A 6,463-nucleotide genomic window follows, 5' to 3' on the forward strand; every position below is an offset into this window, starting at 1 on the left:
ATCACAGCTGATACACTCCTGCTGGAGGGGGGCGCAGGAGGAGATCACCCACCATCACCGCCAAATCCAGAGCCCACGCTTCTCATCCTCAGGATACAAATCCCTCCGTGCTGTTTTCCTTCTTTGTTACAGTTGATGTTAAAGCGTAACTAAACCCAAAATAAAAAATGTCAAATATTGCAGCTTACCAGTCATTAGATGTGCTGGCTGCATCAGTTTTCTTCTTTTTTTTTTCTCCAGGTGTTTGTTTCTCTATTTTCACCTGGTGACAGGCCATTAACACACCTCCTGCATTAGGGGGGCGACATCAACTCCTCCACTGCATCTATGGAGGAGCAACTTGGACCGCAGCTCTGTCAGTCAGTGGAGGGGGCGGTGCTGGATGGACCAGTAGATTTAGGTGGACTTTATATTAGTAAATAACCACGTAAAGCTGAAGTCCGGATAACACTTTTTCAGCAGTAACAGCAAGTTTATTTTTTTTTCCTTTTGGGATAAAGTTTTTACATAAATAAATAAAATTCGATCATTGTGAGCACCCCTGTATAATTGGACTGCATAGTGTGTGGCTTACACTTAATTATTTTTGGATATATTTTTCTTATATATTTATTCTTATCAGGACATTTTAACCAGGAAATATTATTTTTATAATTATTCGTATTACCATTATTCATAATATTTTTATTTGTAATATTATTTGTATTATTATTATTCATATTATTTGCATTATTATTATTAATTAAAATACTATTATTTGTTTTATCACTATTCATATTATTATTATCATTTGTATTGTTACTATTTGCATTATCATTAATATTTGTATTGTCATTCTTCATCTTATAAGTTTTATCATTATTCATATTATACGTATTATAATTATTGTTTGTAATATCAATATTCATATCATTAGTATAATCATTTGTATTATCATTAATATTTGTATTATTTATTTATTTATTACAGGTACTTATATAACACTGTCAATTTACGCAGCACTTTACATATAGATATATATATAAATAAATATATATCTATATATTTATATATATTGTACATTCACATTTACATGTATTATTATTATTTCTATTATTATTCTTTGTATTAACGTTATTCAAAATATTGGTATTATTTTTACTTTTATAAGAAAGGAAGGAAGGAAGGAAGGAAGGGAGGAAGGAAGGAAGGAAGGAAGGAAGGAAGGAAGGAAGGAAGGGGGGAGAGAAGGCACAAGACTACCAGGGAGGGTGGGCGGGGCAGAACCAGCTTTCTCTCTCCTCTCCGATCTGTGGTGGTGGGGGAACTGTAAGCACTGGGGGCAGTCTATCCAGACAGATCCCCTGCAGCAGCTGCAGGGAGGGGGGGAACCCGGCAGCAGTGCTGGAGGGAATGAGGGGGGGTGACCACCGGGGGAGCATACAGGAGCCCAGGGCAGCAGAAGATGTGCCACCCAGCCACCCCTCCTATCCAGCTGGCCCTGGCCCACTGGCAATTGCCTGGTGTGCTCTATGGCCAGTTCGGGCCTGTATAGAACCAAGAGTTTGCGCAGTGCTTTACAACATGAGGGCAGACAGTACAGTTACAACACAATGCAATACAGGAGGAATCAGAGAGCCCTGTTCCTTAGAGCTTACAATCTAAAAGGGAGGGTCTAGTGATACAAAGGGTACTACCTCTGGGGGATGAGCTGATGGAGAAAAAAAAAGTGGGGGTAGGGTAGGCTTCTCTAAAGGGAAGGGTTTTCAGGGATCACCTGAATGTGGTCAAAGTAAAAGATAGTCAGTCAGATTAGGGGTTTAGGAGTTCCAGAGGATGGGTGAGGCTTTGGAGAAGTCTCAGAGGCAAGCATGGGAGGAGGTGACAAAGGAGATAGAGAGCAGGAGGTCTTGGGAGCAATGAAGAAAGCGATTGCATGCCCAGATGTGCCAACGGTCCCTTCTAGATGTTGAAGGCACCGACCCTCGGCTTATACCCATGCTTTGTCTTCTGCAGATCTCTGCTAAAGAGGCAATGTATGACCACGGGAGGGCCGGTCAATCTGGCAATTGGTGGAGGGTTGCGTGACAGCACGGCGTCTCTTCCTCCGGTGAAGTTGTTGAACAGAAGCCAAAGATTCATTTATACAAGATGCTCCTCCAACTGTGCATGGCGTGTTAGGAGCGGGGCACGGGAGGAGATGTTTCCCATATGGACGGGGGTGGGGGGGGGGTGATGGGTCACCACATTCCAGAGTGCAGGATTCCACACACCTGCAGGCTCACCTTATATTGGCTAGAATTCAGATGTAAGATGTATGGAGAGCCAAGTTATGCAACATCTGTACATTCTCAGATAAGATCTGGATGTGGTGGAAGGAAGCCGAGGATAAATAAGCCTCTAAATAAAGCCCGTCCAGGCGATTCCTCTCGGGGTTTGTATCTGCTCAGCCCTTTGCTGCACATTTCACGGATAGATCACTCCACCTCAAACCTCGAAAGCCTTCTAATCCAGAGGTCCTTCCAGAGATCAGGACCTCATAACTTTGTACCAAATATTACAACAGCAAAAAGAGTTTATACTCTCACAATAAAAGTATGGGAAAAAATATGTGTTGAAGTGCTTGAAGACTCTAGATGGGGCTGGGTGTCACTGTAGAGGGTTCTTGAGGGGGTTGGGGATGGAGGGTTGCAGACTTGGTGCCCCTGTAGAGGATGAGGTTTCTGCAGGATTCTGGGAGCATCTGTGCAGGGGTTTCTCCAGGAGGCTGGATGCTTTCCAGGGGCTCTGTGGGGCAGTTTTAGAGTTCTTGGGGTACTATGGGGGGGGGGGGGCTGGAAGCTCTGCAGAAGGCTAGGAAGCACTTCGGGATTTTGGGTGGCATTGTGGGAACTTAGGGCTCTTAGCAGCCTGAGGGCAATGTGGGAGGTTGAGGGGATCTGTGGGGCACTATGGGAAGATGGGTGACACTATGGGTGCTGGAAGGCACTGTGGGAGGTTAGAGGTCTAACTCGAACTGGAGGTCTGGGAGGAGGTAGGCCACGGCCCAGCAGTGGGCCCCAGCATGGTGGTTGAGAACCACAAATCTAGATGGCGCTCCTGTCTACATGTACTCCAGGGATGGCTGCATGGCATTTCTCAGGGCGGGTTTCCTGATGGTGACAACAGTCCACCAAGCTTGTGTGATGTGTGCTAAAATAGCCGCTTGTAGTCTTCATCTGCAGGATTCTGGGGACATCTGTGCAGGATCGAGGCTGAGGGGTTTCTCCAGGAGGCTGGGGGCTTTCCAGTGGCACTGTAGATGAGTTCATTATTGGGCAGTGCTGGAGACTGAGGGTACTATGGGGGGCTGGAAGCTCTGCAGAAGGCTAGGAAGCACTTCGGGATTTTGGGTGGCATTGTGGGAACTTAGGGCTCTTAGGAGCCTGAAAGCAATGTGGGATGTTCAGGGGCTCTGTGGAGCACTATGGGAAGATGGGTGACACTGTGGGTGCTGGAAGGCACTGTGGGAGGTTAGAGGTCTAACTCTAACTGGAGGTCTGGGAGGAGGGAGGCCACGGCCCAGCAGTGGGCCCCAGCCCAGTGGTTGAGAACCACAAATCTAGATGGCGCTCCTGTCTACATGTATTCCAGGGATGGTTGCATGGCATTTCTCAGGGCGGGTTTCCTGATGGTGACAACAGTAGACCAAGCTTGTGGGATGTGTGCTGAAATAGCACACAATTGTGACAATTGTGACAAGGTGACAACACAGGAGCCTATCAGGGAGACAGGGACAGTGTTGTTACCCTATATCAAGAAGTGCCTGAACAAGGTCTTTTCTAGCAGGATGACCAGGGATTGAAAGATGACGCCTGAAAATTACTAACAGTACCTCCTAAGAGTCTCAGTAGCCACCAACCTCCCACAGTGCCTCCCAGGTTCCTGCAGTGCCCCCTACCTTGCTGCAGAGCCTCCAGCCGCCCATAGTACCCTAACAGTGTCCCACAGTGCCCCCCAATTCCTTTATTGCCCTCCAGTCACCCAAGTTGCCCCTACAATTCTCCCAGCCTCCTGGAGTGACCTCCAGCCCCCTCCACATACCCCACCCCCCCAGCTTTTCCAGCATGGAGCACAATGGAGAGCTTAGCATTTTAAGAGCCCCATGGATTGAACGTTTTATGGTAGACAAGTCCTGAGAACGTCTTTTTGCTTCTGTATTTCGTTCTCTCCACTGATAACTTACAATCTGACAAAATCCAATTTGCTGATGAGGCTTCCTGTCTGCGCCGAGGTCCCGGCCAGTACGGAAGAGGTCAGATGCAGCGACGTCACCCTGGACCCTTTTATTAGGATGTTGATAGCTATATAGCCGGCAATTAAAATTTTAGAGCTTTCTAAATGAAACGTACATCTTCGTCACGGAATAACTTTGAGAAAGTCGAATTGCAGTCATGGCATGAATTCCACTGATAGACCAAACATGGCTGCCAACCCAGCTCCAGCCGGTTGGCTTTTAGTTTTAACAGACTGGGAAGGGGTTTGGTCTTCTGACGACTTTTTAATGCTGTATTTGAATTTGGGGATTGAAGCACCACGTCAAAATGTAGGAAGTTTTATCCCAAACATAAATTGGATACAGATGGGTGCATTTCGGGGCCACTTACTGCCCCCCTTCATCAGGGCTTATAGCAGGGGTGTCAGACTCCATTTCATCGCGGACCGTATCAGAATTATGATTGCCCTCAAAGGGCCGGTTGTATTTGCAAGACAAGATGTCAAGAGCAGCCCACCCACCCCATTATATCAGATGTCAAGAATCCCACACCCTCCCTAACATCACCGTGCACCACCTTTGGGGGCAGAACTGGAAAGCAGAAAGTGCAGGGTCTGGAAGAGGACCAGAGGAGGAGTGGAGTTTTATTACAAACATAAATTGGCAACTTATTGCCCCTCCTTCATCAGAGCTTATAGCGGGAGTGTCAAACTCCATTTCATCGCGGGCCATATCAGCATTATGGTTGGCGTCAAAGCGCCAATTGTATCTGTAAGACTAGATGTCCAGAGCACCCCACCCTCATTAAATCAGATGTAAGGAATCCTACACCTTTGGGGGCAGAGCTGGAAAGCAGAAGGTGCAGGGGTCTGGAGGAGGACCAGAGGAAGGTGGAGTTAGTTACCAGAGTCTGCTGAATGCTGAGACCAGGGGAGGCAGAAATGAAGGGGTGCTGCTGATGCACTGAGAGGTGCAGGATTTGGTAGAGGAGTTCTCCTCTCTACTGCCGACTGCTAAGACAAGGTGGGGGCGGAGACAAGGGGGTACCTGCAGGAGAGCTGCAAGGGCCACATGAAATGGCCTGTAGGGCCGGATTTGGCCCACGGGCCTTGTGTTTGACACCTGTGGCTTATAGAGTACCAACCAGCTGCTGAAATATGTCGAAGTTGACAACTAAGGCTCTGTTGAAGCTGACACATACGCGGCTCTTTCATTCTAACTCCACACCCTTTAAGCCCTGATAAAGGAGACAATGCCTGGCCCCCGAAACGCATTGGTTTTGGCATTCAATCTGTGTTTAGAATACAACTTCATTTTGAACTCATACATTTCAGTTCCCAGATCCAAGTCCAGCCTTCACTATCTGAAGAGATTGTATAACTCCTTGGTGCTTGGAAGCTGCCCGCTTAATATTCAGAAGCCCCATAAGGGCACTATAAATGTCACATTTACAAAATAATTTGAGTATTAAATTGTGAAGGAAATTCCAAAATTTAGAGTTTTTACTGGCACTAGCCACCAAAGTGAATGTTGTGCTCAGATAAATGCCAATGTTTGCCGCGATGGGGTTCACCCATGCATGCGCATACAGAGCTTATCCTTGGATGCGCCACTTTTGCCTCTGGGTAGAAGTACTGTATGCATATACTTGGGTAAATGTGGCTCCAGAAGCCCTTAGCCCAAGTACGGCTGCTTTGAGCCATTTACTTGTATTGGAGGTTGTACATGGCACGTCAACTCCGCAGTGCCCAAAACCACCAGGGATTTTATCTAGTCAGAGTTTGGGGCCCTTGGACAATGTTCTGTTTGCTGGGAAACAATATTTTCCATTGTGCAGCTCACTTGCTGTCTTCCACCGGTGACCCATGTCCCTTCCAAAGCCAAAGACCTGCGAAGACTTCTAGTTCCTCAGCCACTAGAGAGCCGCAGCCTGCAATACCTCCGAGGTTTTTTTCATTATCCTGTAACCTGAAGTTTTTTTGAAATGGAAAATATAAGAATTCTCAGGATGAGGAAAGGTGATGGCTCATTATTTTAAGATTCTCTGGCAGAATTGTGACAAGGGGGGAAAAGATCAACTCACTGAGAGGAAGAGTTAGAGATCAAGAAGACCAATTCTTACAATTGTCACCATCCAGACGAGGCTCATCTGAGATCCTCCAATATTGAAGGTGAAAATAGCATATGGAGAAAATAACTGAGGGTGACGGTGCCGAGACGAGGCTCTTA

This window comes from Staurois parvus, unplaced genomic scaffold (genome assembly GCF_062004578.1).
Source record: "Staurois parvus isolate SC_StPar_1 unplaced genomic scaffold, SC_StPar_1.0 ptg000824l, whole genome shotgun sequence".
Taxonomy (NCBI): domain Eukaryota; kingdom Metazoa; phylum Chordata; class Amphibia; order Anura; family Ranidae; genus Staurois; species Staurois parvus.